This window comes from Rhinolophus hipposideros (genome assembly GCF_964194185.1).
Source record: "Rhinolophus hipposideros genome assembly, chromosome: 20".
Taxonomy (NCBI): Eukaryota; Metazoa; Chordata; class Mammalia; order Chiroptera; family Rhinolophidae; genus Rhinolophus; species Rhinolophus hipposideros.
In genome coordinates, this window is record NC_138066.1 from 41,818,376 (window position 1) to 41,835,416 (window position 17,041).

General features: G+C 43.3%; 1 protein-coding gene across 1 annotated transcript in view; it reads right to left on the reverse strand.

Annotated features, from left to right (window-relative positions):
- Window positions 1-17,041, reverse strand: part of PITPNC1 (phosphatidylinositol transfer protein cytoplasmic 1) — a 218,309-nt gene that overhangs the window by 76,175 nt on the left and 125,093 nt on the right. The gene's annotated exons all lie outside the window — the stretch shown is intronic.

The following is a 17,041-nucleotide window of genomic DNA, read 5'->3' on the forward strand; positions in this document are numbered from 1 at the left end:
AATTCCAGTTCTGGGTGCTTACCTTTGGGGAGCAAGTTCCACTGCTGAAGAGCTGCGGACCCAGCCTTACCCTGTAGATAAATATTCATACAAAGCTAGGAAGGTTGTATATAGAAGGACCTTAAAATCATAAATTACTGAAGTCAGACAGACCTGGCTTTTCATGTGGGATTTATCACTTAATAGCTACGTGACTTGGGACAAGTCATTGAACTTTTCTGAACTCTAGCAGTATTAAAAGAGGGATAATAATTATTACCTAACAGTGACATTATGACGGTTACATAAAATCACGTGCGTAGAACATATTGTCCTGGGCATAGAGTCAGCATTCAACAAATGGCAGGAAACAGTAGGAGGGTACAGCGGAGCTTGACAGAAAAGACAGCACCTTTGCCAGCCCCGCGGAGAGAAATCCCAAATGCACACTGTCTTACTGTCGCAGTTTCACCGAGTTACGTTAGAATATTCAGTAGATTTTAAGGGTTAAGGCAGCTTGAGGATTTTGGTGGATGTGGACGTAACCTCCCTCCTGCTGGCACGGAGCTGGGATTGACAACTCCTGGGTAAAACAACCCTGCAGCTCCACTGGGAGCTGGATGGGTTGGAGAAGTGAGACAGGCTGATACCCTCACAATCCCAAAAGACCGGCTTCTTTATTTATTTCTCCAGCATGTAAAGAGCATGTATTCTACACCAGGCACTGAGCTAAGTGCGTCCAGGTTCTAATTCATTTATTCCTTGTAACCATCCCATGAACTAAGTACTATTAATATTGCCCTGCTTTAAAGACAAGGGAATGGGGGCACAGAGAGGTTAAGAAAATGGCCCACAATCACACAGCCAGTACATAATAGGGTCGAGATTGAAAGTCTGGTCCCAGCATCCAGGCTCTTGATCACTACCCCACTGTTCTCATAGTGGGATCTCTGAACCTGTAGCATCATCATCATCATCATCAGCAGCAGCAGCAGCAGCAGCCTGGAGCTTGTTAGAAATACGAATACTCGGGCACAACCCCAGGCCCATGGAACCAGAAACTCTGGGGATGGCGCCCAGGCAGCTTTTTAAACAAGCCTGTCAGGGCATGTGGATGCACACTCGAGTTGGAAAACCATCTCACGACAGCAGGCATGGGAAGGAAACAGAGAGAATGCCTTATCTAAAATCCCCAAGTCTAATGGCGCCCACCCTCACCCCATGTGCTGGTGGTTCCCTTTCAGCGCAGCTAAGACCCCGGTGGCATCTGTACAATAAGGCAGAGCCCTTGAATGTGCCATTGATGATTCTCCTGACATGACACGCCTGTGCGATTCGGCATTCACCTGTCTTAATCCGAATGAAACAAACAAGCTGAACCGTGACTAAGGCAACATGGAAACAATCAATCCCAGTAATTGCCTTTATGGAGAATGCAGCCTTGCGATTATTCACTGACACCTTCTTTTCCGTCTCCTCTCCAACCTCTCACTCCATCCCTGCTGCCCTCACACCCAGTGCCAGGGAGTTCCAAGGAGGGGCTGCTCATTGGGAATTGAGACCCTGGAGGGCTCGAAGTCCCACAGCAGAGCTCTCGATTGACACGTGAACTTGGGGAGATGCACCTGCCCGAGACTCATTGAAAAGTAACGAGCCTTCAGGTCAACAGATTTGTCCTTTTTAACCCCTAATTCATATGAGGGTCAATCCAACACGAGCACAGTACCAGGTGGCGGGAGAACAGCCATCCAGCTAGGTTGCTGGGTCCGGGTGCATCAGAGTGGAACCCTGCAAGGGATTTTTATTGGTTGGACCTCTAAACCACTTACCTATGGTCAAACAAATGAATCTTAGCATTTGGGTATTAAACCCAGATATGAAATGCAAAACTCTCATGCAAATTGGCAGCTGTTATTTTTGAGTCAAGGACTTGGGTTATTTTCATATCAGAATAGCAACCCTGCCAGAAAGGCTGAGTGCACCTGGCTTCGACAAGGCAGCGGGAGGACCTGGACCAGACAGGCCAACTCCAGGCTGGTCAGCGTTTTCTTCTTCAGCAGTGGCTTGGGGCTGATAAGCCCCTTGGGATCTCTGATGGCTGTTTCTTGGAGCCCTGGAGTGTGTGGGTGTCTCAAGTTTAAAAATCAAATGTATTTATGGCTTGGGGCATTTTCAGAGCTGTCATTAAACATTTTCCAGTGAGATGTTCATGTTGAGATAAACTTCTGCTTCACCACACAGGTTAGCACCCCTAAAAATCCAGCCCACTAATCCTTGTGGAGCCTTAACTGTTAAGCAAGGTCTTTTCTTTCTCCCTGGTTGGCTCCCTAATGCATCTCCCCACTGAGGGTCTCCTAAATCCCTTCCCGTCTGAAGACCCCATGCTTGACTTCACTCTTCCTCCCCCATACCTGATCACTTCAACTCACAGCTGAATGAGGACACAGACCATGTGATCGAAACACCTACAACTTCCCTCTCCTCCATTTCAAGTCTCCCTCTTATTTTTTATGCTACTTCTTATACTTTGTGAATCAGAGAAAGACACTGACTTCTTTATTCAAATGGAAAATAGAATAAGAACTGAGATATAGCAGTCAGCCGACCTGGGCTCAATCCGAGATGTATTGACTAGGCAAACTATTTTACTGTTCCAAGCCTCAGTTTCTCCATTCATAGAAAAGGGATAACCCTTCTCTACTCTCTAGTCAAGTTGAGAAGATCCATGAAATCATTCAGCTAAACCTCAGCACAGTGCCCAGCACATAGAGGGTACACAGTAAAAAATATTTATACATCTGTTCTTTGGAAACTTGTTTCATTGATTATTTGTAATTTCTCCTTAACTTCCTTCCTACAGCCTACAAGTATAACAAAAAGTGTCATATTCTTAAAAAGACAAATAAACATCAAGTTCCCTCGGTTATGTTTTCGTTCTCCATCTACACAATCAATCCCATTTCTCTTTGTCTTCACAATCAAGCTCTATTAGAAGAGTGATCAATGCTTGCTGCCTCTACTTTTTTAGCTCCCATCTCTTCCCAATCAGTGTAATACAGTGTGGAAATGAATGCATATCAAAGAATTTTAAACTAGCATCGCTTCTCCATCCACACCTTGTATTACTCTCTCCACTGTGAGCTCTGACAGAGCAATTCTTCCATCCTGAATAGTAGTTCCTTCTCAGCCTTCTTTTCCCTCCCCCACCTTCAATCAAAGTAGTCCCTTAGGTTCTGTCCTCCACCCTATTTTCTTACTCCAAACGTTTTCCCTGTGATCTCATATGCTCCTGACTTTTCCATGACCATTTTTTATAGAAGGCTCCCAAATTGACATGTGCTGTTCTCACATGTCCACCTGTGCAAAGGCCATCCCCAACAAGGATTCTATAGGCAACACTTAACTTGAATGGTCCGTATTAAATTTAAATGTTCTCCTGCACTGTATGAGTTTCCATGGGCTTTCGTACAAATAACCATGAACTTGGTGTCTTAAAACAACAGAACTTTATCCTTTCACTGTTCTGGAGGCCATAAGTCTGAAATCAAGGTTTTGGCAATGTTGTGCTCCGTCTGAAGGCGTTACAGAGGAATCCTTCCTTCCTTCTTCCAGCTTTTGGTGGTCCCGCATGTTCCTTGGTTTCTGGCCGCATAACTCTAATTACTGCCTCTGTCTTCACATCAACTTCTTCTCTCTGTATCTTCTTCTTTTCTTATAAGACACCAGTTACTGGATTTAGGCCCACCTTTAATCTAGTGTGATTGTGTCTCACACCTTGAGATCCTTCACTAATGACAGCTGCAAAGACCCTATTGCCAAATAAAGTCATATTCTGAGGTTCCAATGGTCATGGATTTTCCCCCTCCTTTCTTCTGCCTCCCCCTACCCCCACACCACTCCGGTTCAAGCCATTGTTTCTCAGTCTAGTTGTGTAGGATACAGCTCCCTGGCCCATGCTGGTATTATGAGCCTTGTGCTCCCCCCGGCTGAGGCAGTTGGTCGCCAGGCATTGGTCGGCCGTTCACAGCTCACACTGGCTGCCGGCTGCTCACAATGGCTGCTGGACACTCACGCTGGCTGCCGGACGCTCACGGCAGCACACGGTAGCCCAGGGCAGCACACAGCAGCCCATGGCAGCTCACACCAACCTCTGGCTGCTCACAGCAGCCCAGCTCCAGGGAGAGCCGTTGTTCACAATCTTAGCTGTAGAGGGCGCAGTTAACTGGCCCATGTGGGAATCGAACCACTGACCTCAGCGTTAGGAGCTCAGGGCTTCAACCACCTGAGCCACCAGGCTGGCCCAGCTTCCATCCTTAAGGGGAAGACCTGGAGTTTTCTACATCTGACCCTAATTTTCTTTCTGGCTCTGCCGTGTATTCATCCCTCAGGTCAGTCACAGAACACCACTTCCCATTCCCTAGAAAACTTCTGGCTGCCATGTTGTTTTTTTTGCCCACAGTTCGCTCAGCCTGAAATTTCCTTCCTAAATCTATATAGACCATTTCAAATTCACTTCAGAATGATTATCCCATGTGTGCAGATAGCACTGTTTGTACCTTTGTCACAGCATTTATCTCTTTTTCCATCAACACAATTATCTGCCTATGTGTCTGGCTCACCAACCAGATGATAAGCTCCAATACTATCCCAACAGAGAGCTCCCCCTCTTTAACCCTGCTGCCATGAGGAATGGAGTAAGTCACAGTTACCCCAGTTATTCAGATCTCAAAGCATCTCTTTTAGGATTGCTCAAACCTGCTTTCTGTTGACTAAGGGCTTTGTTCCAGCTAGGAATACTGAACTGAGTTATTCTCAAATATTAAGGGGGAGAAGGGAGCATCCCACCCTGAACTTTCTCTTAATATGAGTTATTCCCTAAAGATTTTGACACATTTATTTCGGTAAGGGGAATTCTGTATTGCTGAGGGAACTCTCAGGATTGTGGGAGTGGAAAAAAAGTTGGGAACCCTGACATAACTAAACTGGAACATAATGCAAGAGAGACCCATTGGTTAAAACTGAAAGAAGTCTAAGGATTCAGAAGACTCTTATACCCTCTATGGCACACTGAACACATAAAGTCCCACTTGGCCCCCAGCAACATGAAGGAAAGACTAACATACCCATGGTAGACAGAATTCTAAGATGGCCTGTGAGATTCCCAGACTCTGGTATACATATCCTCCCCTTCAGTGTGGGCAAGACCTGAGAATATGATGGATAGGAAGTCCTTTGATTAGATTACCAAAGTGGACAGGCTATGTTACATTATATAAGACTTGTTTTTAGAAGAAGCAGGGATTCCTTTGTTGGCTTTGAAGAAGTAAGCTGTTGTGTTTTGAGAGGGTCATGTGGCCAGAACCTGAGTGAGGCCTCTAGGAGCTGATCATGACCCTTGGAGGCCAGCGAAATGGAAAACGGGGATTCCTTCCTACAATCGCGACTGAATCCTGCCAACAACCAGTGAGCTTGGAAAAGGACCTTCAGCCTCAACTGAGACTGGAGCCATGGCTGACACCTTGATTTCAGCCTGATGAGATTCTGAGCCAAATACACAGCTAACTTGGGCCCCAATGGAAATGTGAGATAAATTTGTGTTGTTTTAAGTCACTAAGTGTGTTGTAAAGTTGTCATGCAGCAATAGAAAACCAATGCAATACTCAACCTCAAGAATCCAACTACTGCTTCCCTTCCAAATCTCCCATTTGGCTCTCGTCTGAATGAAGTATCATCACTCACTTTGAGGTCTGACTATATCCAGGGAAATGGGGAACTGGTACTCTAAAGGAGTAGTTCCACCTGTGATGTCATCTGCTTTATGAGTGGTCACCACGTATTGGCGAGGGTGGCCTTTACTAGTAAGTGGCCATACCACTGACTTCCATGCACTGGTGTCCAGGTGCAGCAGCGTGCACCCAGACCCCAGGGAGAAAGTCAGTAGAAAGAATATCAGTTTTGGAGTATAACAGACTTTAGTTCAAACCCCAGCTTCTTTCCTTACAAACTGTGTGACTTTGAGCAAATTCCTTAATTCCTCTGAGCTTCAGTTTTCTTATCCATAAAGTGGAGATAATTCCAACCTCAGAGCTGCGGGTTGAGGATTAAATGATATAACGAATGTCGAAGGCCAGGCAGTGTCTGGCAGAACAGTCACTTGAGAAACGCTGGCCCATCGCATTGTACCCCTCCCCATGAAAGCCCATAGGTTATATGCGGGAGAAAAACAGAACTGGGTGTGGGTGGACCCGCCATGGCATATGTGCGAGGATGCCTTGGGAGGCTGTGGGTAGCTAGAGTGGTGCCAATAGGAGGACACCTGATTCACCTGATTGGTCTCCCATGACATGGATGATGGCCAGGTCACAGGGCAGGTTTGGGCTCCTTCAGTCTCGCCCTGACCCCTGACGTGCTGTGCTGCTGAGGACATGTCATTCTATCTTCCAGGTCAGTCCTCTCACTGTCCCCTCCTTTTCCTAAAGGTCTGGCAGCTCCTTTTTCTGCACAGGGACTCTCTCCCCTCGTCTCTTCTCAGCGTTCCCTAGACTCCCTGCCAACTTCATGCAGGGAGACAAGAATGCTCCTGGGAGCTCCATGAACTTTCTTTTTTCCTAGATCTAAAGGCTTTAAGCCTCCCGGTTCACTCAACCTTATGACAAAAACTGAGGCTCAAAGAAGTGAAGAAATAGCATTAAAAAAACAACCCAACATAGCATTTGGGAGCCCCAGCAGTCCCACGGGATGACTCTGCTTAAAGGCAGTGACTCTAGAGCAGCGTGATGTGACAGGGGGGAGGCAGCAAAGTGGCCTCGTCCCCTGGAGCCTGGGGAACACCATGAGTCATTTCAGCCTCTCCTCAGAGCTCCTGCCTCCCCTGGGCCCACTCTGGATCTGAAATCTTCTTTCTCATGAAAAATCTCTTTCTTTCTCTTCTTGACTAGAAGAGAAGCTTGGCCAGAAGAATCATAACAAATATTCATTTATTACATTCAGAGTTTATTTTACCCTCAATCCCCTAAAAATAGTAACAGTGTCATAGATAAATTTGGAAAATAAAGCAAAAGATCTCCTGTAATCTCTTTGATTTTCTAGCTTAAATCCTCCCCAGCCAGAAGAGTCTTACTAGTATTGCTGTCATCTGTTCCCTGCAATGACCAGTTTCCTTGGTACCCAGTATCTGTGCATTTTAATTTGCCTTTCAAACCCAATGGCATCTACCAGCCTTTTCCTATAAAGTGGATATCAGGTAGCTGTGAAATCTCTAGCACCTGAAACTGAATGTGCAGAAAAGTGACGGTTCTTTGTCGAATTTTTAAATGCATGTACTTGTATCTTTTGGTAGTGATGAGGGAATCTGAAGTCAGGAAGAAGAATGCCAGGAAAGATGAGCAAAGTACCTGGGCCTCTGCAAGAATAATTTCCAGACATGAGCACACCCAGGTTCAGTGTCGGGAAACGAAAGCAGCATATGCAAAATGCACGGCAGAGCTGAATTTTCAATTCACTACAGACATGCTTTGGTAAAATGAAAGCTATTTTTAGTCCAGTGATTGATTAGTGTTGTTATGGCAATAAGAAACACTTACGAGAACAAAACTGAATGTAAGCAAGTCTTAAAGAGAAAGGGGCGAACACACTGGGAATTTAATAGTTTCTGGGTGGTGCTGACAGCCCTCGCTGCAGTCTCCACATCTGCACAGGGAGAGAGGGGAATGGTGGCTACAGAGAACGGGACATGGGAGATGAGTCTGAGGCTCTCTAGCTGTTCTGAACTTCAGAAGCATGCAGCAGCAAAACTTCTGGAAGAATGTGCACCACTGACTTCAATTTACAAAGTAAAATAAAAGTCATATTCTAACAGTGTATTTCTAAAACTTACTTAATGATGCCTCATCGGGAGGGCTTGTTAAAAACATTCCAGAGGTGGCCGGTTAGCTCAGTTGGTTAGCGGTGCTCTTAACAACAAGGTATTTGATACATAATAACTGATCTAGTAACTCATTAACTTTCATACAACTCTGGGGGGAGTATACTATTATTACACCCATTTTACAGATGAAGCAACAAAGATATGAAAAAAATTAGTATGCCCCCAAAGCATATGACATTTACGTGACAGAGCTGGGATTCAGCTCAGGCTATCTGGCTCTGTGGTTCATACTTGTGATCCCATGTCCTGCTTCCTCTTGAATATCAGGAAAGTACACGAGTACGTCTAGTGGAGTTGAGTAACTTGGTTGGGGGTAATGGTGACTAAGGCACAGGCTTTGCTTCTCAGTATGTCCTGTGGCCACTGAGAGTAGAGGAAATATGTGTGTTTGGGCATCTGTCAAATGACAGACACGCCCTGCTTTGAATAAACCCAAAGAAGGAAAAATAAGAGCTACCCGAAAGATAAATTAAGGCAATAATTATTCATTTAGGAAATTCACAGTGATAGTCCTTTAAAAGCCAAAATAGCCCAGTACCTATGAATGAATAATGCAATCATTTTCAAACCCTGAATTTAGATATGATGGCTTAAGTTAATTCCTATGGTGAAGGTGCTTAAAAAACCCTTCCCAGAACTCCATGATGGGTGTGAAAAAATATTATGAATGAATAAATATTCATTACCACACTGTTGGTCCTAGAAAAAGACATGAAAACAACCTAAAGGTTGGTTAAGTACACTGTGATGGACTATAAAGCGATTGAAAAACCAAAGTGTGAAACAGGATGATCCCATTTTTTTGTAAAAAGGAAAAAAGTATGCACAGGAAAAACGGAGGAACAGACATTAAAATATTCTCATGGAAAACAGTGGAGACTATGGAGCCCTTTTATTTTCTATGCTACACATTGTCATAAGGTTTGGATTTAGCAATAAATATTTACTTTTTCAGTAAGCAGAAAGAATTCAAATCAATACAAAAGTTAATAAACACATCAATGATATCTCAAATTATGTGACGTCTAATGGAAATCACAAGATACCCCCAAAATTCTTAGTTTCAGTCCACTTTAACTTAAAGAGGGGTTACAAAGAGTACTGATAAGTGGATGGGTAGATTTGCTGCAAATCCAGGAAGTTTGGAATCACTACTGTAAATATTGTTCATGAAGTTTTAGCATGCAGTGGGATCTGAGAGGAGATACAGTTCAGCAGTCCAAGCCACTTTTAAATGGCATCAAGAGAAAGAAAGTTTAACAACCAGTGGTTAAGCCCAAGAACTCAATGCTTTATTCCTGGTCACCAGCCAGAATCCTTTCAAGTCTGAGAGCAAACTTTACATGGAGGCTTGGAATCAAGAAAGTTAAATGGTAGAGCTGAGAAACTGGCTCAGGGCAGATGAAGTATTTATAGGCTTTTACAAGATCATGTCCTTGTAACTTTCATCTGGAAATCAGTGCATTCCTCCCAGGCCATCTTGTTCCGACTCCATACAATACATGTTGCCTGGTATCAATGAACATTAAACTCTATATACGAGGTCAGACAATTAAGTTCATGAAGTCATCCTAGAAAAGGTGCTACATACCTCATTGCTGAATATCACTAAGGTCACCTTCAAAGTACATTCCTTGGGAAGCTATGCACCGACGCCAGCGTCTAGTCCACCCTTCAAAGCAATTTTGGAACTCTTTCTGGAATGGCCATGAGAGCTGTTGTCGTATTACCCTTGATGTCCTTCCTGAATGTCATCAAAATGTCTTCCTTTCAATATTTCCTTTATCTTTGGTAAATAAAGAAGTCGTTGGGGGCCAGATCAGGTGAATTGGGAGGGTGCTCCAATATGGTTATTTGTTTACTGGCTAAAAGCCACTTCACAGACAGTGCCGTGTGAGCTGGTGCATTGTCGTGATATGAGAGTCATGAATTGTTGGCGAAAAGTTCAAGTCGTCTAACTTTTTCACGCAGCCTTTTCAGCACTTCCAAATAGTACACTTGGTTAATTGTTTGTTCAGTTGGTACAAATTCATAATGAATAATTCCTCTGATATCAAAAAAGATTAGCAACAACATTGCAATGAGTTCACAAACTTAATTGTCAAACCTCATAGAGTTGACTTTTTTCTCTAATGGAATTCTTCTGAAGACATTGATTCTCTGGTACTATGTACTTTGTTATCATATTAAATGTACTCTAAGGCTATAGAGGGAATTTCAGCTTGAGATAGGATCATTAATAAAATTGGATTTGCAAATGTTTCCACATCTCGCCAATAGGAGACTTACATCCAGAATGTTCCACGGGGCTAGTGAGATCAGATCAAGAGTTTAGGATTTATTATGTTCTGGGAATCTGGAACAAATTGGAGTGACTTCACAAATACAGACTGGCCTATGGCCAGGTAGGAAACCCTTAGGTTATAAAACTTCTCAGTTAAAAACTGTATGAGGATGAACCAGAGAATGAATTCCCAAATATAGGAAGAAAAATGGGTCCAAGAAGAGCAGTTGGACTGAAAGGAGAAGTGAGGAGAAATGAGAGGAAGGGCATGTGTGGAAGGCAGAGAATGGAAATAGAGCAGGAAAACAGCTGCTTATATTCCAACCCCCAGTAAGGAAATGAATGTCAGCCTCTCCGCTGCTTCTCATTAGCCTGCACCCTACACTGAGGCTTCTGTTCATTCATCGATGGAGCCTCTTCCCATCCTCTGACATGCTGAGAAACAGCAACTCACTGAAGAAGCAAGGCCAGAAGGGAGAGGGAGCGAAGACATGAATGGAAAGCATGTTTTCTCAATGGGGACGTGGTTTGCTATGGGCGCTTCTATGAAAACTGAGAAGGGAAACTAAATTCACGCTCATACAATCTAGGGCTGGACCTGTTAAGGCAGAAATAAGCAGAAGATGTTCGGGAATACTGAGAGCTACATACAATCAAGGCACGACAAGAATTTAAAGAGACAGGCCCACCACATCAAATGAAAAAGAAATGCATGTAAATAATAGAGATGGAACAAATTGGAGTGACTTCACCAAGATAGGCTGGCCAGAGAGGAAATCTTCAGATTACAAGCCTTTTCAGTTAAAAACTGTATCGCCCTCTTAACCAACTGGGCAAACTCCTCACTAAAATACATGTTATCGTTTAGTTAAGAATATCTTACTGACTAGAAAGTTCAAAAGAGAAGGGGCGATGTTGCGTTCACTTTATTGAACCATTAAAATTTATTGTTTTAGTATAATCATAGTTATATATGCTTTACTTTTTTTTACACAAAGAAATCTGCCCTACACAATTTTCCAGTTGTATTATTCTGACCTCACCAACTTGAGCTGAACAAAACATACACATTAATAAATTGTAGAAGAGAAATCCAATTTTCAGTACCACAAGTAGAAAACAGAAAACAAAGACAGAAAGGAGACTTTCCGAGGAACATCTATCCAAAATTCCTTTAAACAAATGCTTTTTTCTCTGGTGATGGCTCTCTGTAACATCATTCTGAATGTTTAAAAAACTGCAAACAATTTAAAAATGCTCTGCTAGGGTAGAGAAGTCTATTTTAGCTCCTGGTCTCTCTCCCCAAAATGGCTGAGTTAATTTTCTTTGAAGTACAAAGACTAGATTGGGAACAGGTACAGCAAATGGAAATGGGATCAATCAGATAAACAACACTGGCTGTTCCAAGGTTCCTGCTTCACCAAGCACTGATCGACCGGGCTGCTGAGATGTGGACACAAGTTCCAGTCCTGCACAAGGACCAAGGAACATTGTGATGAAGTAGGTTTGCAACTGGTGCACCCGTACAATCCGTTCCTTTTCTAAATTGAAATGAATCAGAATGCATACGTGCGCTGTCATCCCAATGCACTGATACCTTTGCTGTGTGGTTGGACAGAATGGGCTTTGCTTAAAACAGGAACCTATAGGTTCTGTGTCACCTGATTCTTTAAAAAACGTTTCATTTCTGTTGGGAGTTCTTCAGAAAACTCTGGTATCTGCGTAATAGTAAACTTTAGGCAACATATTAACCCATTGACATTGAAGGGAAAACAACAGTTACTGAAATAGAATTGATCCACTGGCCTATTTAGTGGGCACATAATGGCTGTGACCCTGAGAGAAGCTTCTGAAGCTCCCCTAAGTTTTAGAAGTCTGGCTTTGCAAAATGCAAGGTCCCATGGACAAATAAGTGTGGAAAGTGTTGTATACTACAGCTCCCTTTTGGAGATTCACATTGTATGTTAGAATAATAAAGGGTCTAAGAAGTCCTGCAGTAACAAAATCTGTTTAACTGTATAACCCTGTCCTTCCCTTACTTAACAGGCTGTGCACCATCTTTATGATTGTTATAAATGGTTCTAGAACGTTTCCATCTAAATTCTTTTGAACCCTGAAGATTTTTGAGCCTGGATCTGTTTATGACACCAGCCTCATGCCGTGACCCATGTCTTCACTGACTTCAATCATCTTCTCTGGGAGGGTCCTCTTCTGGACCAATTGCTGCCTTCCTCATCAGCACCTCCAACTGGATGATCATGTCTTTGGCCTTGTCCCTAACAGGTCCCAGCTCATCTGACCCCATTTCTAAGAAGGAATACATTCCTTTGCCCCCCAACTCAACCCCCTATTATGTACTGCCCTGGATATTCAGGGTTAATGGTTATGTGGATATAGAAGTAATTTGCTAATCATCTAACCCTCCCGACCTGTCTCCATGACCCCAAAAAAGGAACACCTAGGGACCTTCATTCTCTTAACTTACATAGCAGTTGAGATGGCCAGATTGTACTCTAATTTCCTTTCAAACCAGTGGTATAATAATATATCTTTCCTGTACTTGTATCTATTTCCCAGTTTTGTAATAACCCTTGGCAGGGACTCAGTGGAAGGTGGAGGAGAGGGAGCTTAAGAAGGAAGAGAAGGCTTGAGAGCGATGCAGGTCCATCAGCATCCATCAGCTCTTTCAATTCTCAGGGAAGCTGATGAGGCCAAGATTGCGAGTGAAATTCCTATCCAGGACAGTTAGCTGCTTTCAGAGAAATACCCCAGTCTCTCTATTGCCACTCCTGAGGAGATAACCTGAGTTCACCTTGGGTGACTGAAGACCCATTCTCAGCTGTGAGCAGCCATCTCGATCTTCCCCGTCTTGACTAAACCCATCCTGAACAGACGCATCTCTCATTGTGGCTAAATACCGCCTCAGGTTCTCATTCAAGAGTCATTTCCTTCTCCCTGGTCACTTACAATTTACTTTTTCTGCCTCTTTGAACTGCGTAATTAAAATGTTGGGTAACACTGAACAGCCCATGACTACCTTTGCTCACTGGGTAACAGCCGGCCATTCTGACTAACTTCCCATTTGTCATCCCCTCATCTGCAGATTCTCATTAAAAGATATTTTGGTGGAGTGGGATGGTCATGGCAATAAAATATATATAGCAACTGTATATTCTAGGGCACTCCTATTGACTTACTGTAGCTAAAGTTGTCAAATTCTTACAAATGAGAAGAAAATCTCTTTTCTCCTTCACTACTGAGGCTGAATTGATGCTGCTGAACTATGTTCATACTCCAGCGCTGCCTTTTTTCAGTCCTAGAAAAACAAAATTAGTGACTTTGGAAGGTAGCCAATCTCCTGGGACACCTTCCTTTGTGACTTTACAAACTTCAGAAGAATCAGCAGGTTCTGAAGAATGGGTTAGATGGTCTGTCCTCTGGAAAGTAGTCGTCATGTTGTTCTTTGTTTCCTGTATAATTAAGATTTTTTTCCTATAACCCAGCTAATGATATTTTTTCCATTTCTTGGACAAATGGCATTTGCACATAATCCTAAATACACACAGTGACTCCAAGTGATAAAAAAGCTTTTACGTCTTTATAACTGTGATAATGTTGAAGCTCTAGATGACCTTAAATAGAAAGCTCCTTTGGCTGGATTTTGTCACAAATGAGAGCAGCATGAGGTCTCACTAAGAGGCTGGACAGTCAGATAAGAGACCTAGGGGATCCTAGGAATAGACAAACATTGCTCTGGGCTAATCCTATGAAGAGACACCTGGAGGAGTAAGTTTTGCTTTGGGGCACAGGTAGGAAATATAAAGCTTGGAACAACATCAAGAAGAGTTATTTGGGATTAAAGGATCAGGGGATAAAGAGTCCAATGAAAAAGTATTTAACACAGGAAAAAAAAATGAAGACAATCGAAACCATCTGTCTTAAATCCTGGGAGAAGACCCTGTAGTCAGAGAGAAAAGTGGGCTTTTGCGTCTGGGCTATGGCGGGCAGAGTGTGTGAGAACACAGCTAAGTCCCAGTTAATGGAGGGAGTGCACTTGCAGCCAGAGAGAGAAAAAACTAGATCCCCCAATCACTGGGGGACAGAAAAAAGCTGCCCTAGATTTGAGATGGAAAATAAAAGTGGATTAACCACGAACAAGGTTGCTTCCTTATGGAGAATTAAGTCCAGACCTTGACCTGATGTTCAAAGCTGCCCTGACCTGGCCGCCAGGTGTCCAGGTGGCCGGGATCCGGTGACATCACTTACCCACTGGGTCTAGAATGGGCACGCTATGTCAGAATGGTATCCCTGCCCCCAAATTCTTATGTTGAAGCCCCAACTTCCAATGTGAGGATATTTGCAGATGGAGCCTATAGGAGGTAATTAGGTTTAGGTGAGGTCATGAGAGTGGGGCCCTCACGACGGGATTAGTGCCCTTATAACGAGACCAGAGAGCTTGCTTTTTCTCTCTCTGCCATGTAAAGCCACACAGCAAGAAGACAGATTCCTGCAAACCAGGAAGAGGGTCCTCTCCAGGAACCGAATCAGCCAATCCTTGATCCTGAACTTCCAGCCTCCAGAACTCTCAGAAATAAATGACTGTTGTTTAAGCCACCCAGTTTTTGGTGTGTTGGTACGCATCCTGAGCAGACTAAGAGCAGGTGTCTGAAGGTTGGAGTTCCACTACTCTTACTGTCCAGCTCAAATCCCACCTTCTCCAAGAAACCTTCCCATATTGACCCCAGGCAGAATCTCTCCTTTCCACAACCTAGTATTTGTGGAATACAACCTAGTATTCCACAAGCCTAGTATTCTAGTATTTGCCCTTCAACTGTGACACTTAGCACAGGTCTTCCTTGAAATACTGACTGTTATATATTGATCTGTTCTCACTTTATTTTCTCCAACTCTGCCCCCTTCCACCTCACTTCCTGAGCCAATCCTACCTGAGGAAAGAAGTACTTACGTTGTTCTGACCGGTCATTTGATTGGCCTTTGTGTTAATAGCACGTTACCTGCAGAACAGGCTCCTGAATTATACAATTCTCTCTCCTCCATCACCTTTGGTCTACCAGTGTCCTGTTCTTACAACCTGACTTTTTTTTTTGTTTTTTTTTGGTTTCAGGTGTATAAAACATCATAATGATTAGATATTTACACCCCACACTGATAACTGCCCCCCCAAGTCTACTACCCATCTGACACCGTCCATAGGTATGCAATACCACTGACTATATTCCCTATGCCATACTTCACATCCTGTGACCATATAGAGTTGACATGCAATATTATTTTATATTAGTTTCAGGTGTACAGCACAGTGGTGAGGCATTTATAAAATCTATGAAATGATTACAACCTGATTTTTGTACTCTGGTCTCTAAGACCAGTTCTGCCCCACTGCCACCCTCGCCCCCATAGGACTGCCAGATAAAATACGAGATGAGCATCTTTTAGTATAAGTATATTCCATGCAATATTTGGGATATACTTGTACTAAAAACTATTTGCTGTTGATCTGAAAATTCAAATTTAACAGGACAGTAGGTATTTTTACTTGTTAAATCTGGCAACATTATGATCCACCATCTCATGATCATCTCACTTGACCTGTGTCAGATGGCTGTGTCCTGTTCTTGCCTGTACCCCTTCTTGAGGACTGCAGTCCTATGCCTAAAGCTCATGGCCCCGATCCAGAAGCCAGGGCACTTCCTTTCGCATTGCAATTGCTTGTCTGGCTGATGACCCAGTGCCATTCATTCTGCCCTATGGTCTGAACCTTTGCCGTCAGCTCCTCTTAGAGTTCTTCCAGTTCTGTGGGAAGGCCTGGTGCCAGCCTGTCCCTGAGCTGAGTGATGGCCTGTCCCACCTTGCCTCCAGAAAAACCCATGACTCGCTGATGACTCCTAGGCTTTGACTGGAATGTCACCAGATTGTGATTCCCAGACTGTAACTCCCCCAAGGGCAGGGGTTATTGCTTAGTGAAATCTTCCAGCATGATGTTTTATACATTATTGGTGCTTGATAAATGAACATTAACCGAAAAGTGAAAGACAGTGTTATAAGCCAAATTGTGCCCTCCCTACCCCCAATTATATGCTGAAGTCCTAACCCCAGTTCCTCAGGGATGTGATCTTATTTGGAATTAGGGTCACTGCAGATGCAATTAGTTAAGATGAGGTCATACTGAGTAGGGTGGGTGGTTGATCCAATATAACTGGTGTTCTTATAAGAAGAGGAGAGAGACATAGTGAGGAGAATGCCATGTGAAGACATAGAAACTGAGGGATGACAATAATGTGAAAACAGGCAGTGTTTGGAGTGATGCTGCCACAAGTCACGGAAGCTAGAAAGAGGCAAAGAAGGACTCTTCCCCTACAGCTTTCAGAGGGAACATGATCCCGCTGACAACTTGATTCAGACTTTCAGTCTCCAGAACCATAAGAATACATTTCTGTTACCTTAAAGCACTCATTTTTGGTACTTTGCAATGGCAGCCCTAGGAAACTATCCCAAGGATTGTGTTAGGGAAGAATTGACAACAAACCAAAAAAAAACACAACACAATCATAATGAGGGCCTAGAAGAGATCAAGTAATATACTTAAGAGTCAAACACAAGGGGGCAAGTATGAGATTATATAATTTTTTTGTTTTGTCCCCCAATTTTTTAATTCATTCAATAACTATTTATTGAGCACCTACTATGTATATGCAGGGTACCATGCTCATGCCAAGGCCATGATAAATCATTTCCCTCCATCTCTCTCACCATCTCTCTTTCCTTTGGCAATTTTGATTAAGACCAAAAACTCAACCCCATCCCAGCTCAGTTAACCATTTTCTTGTTAA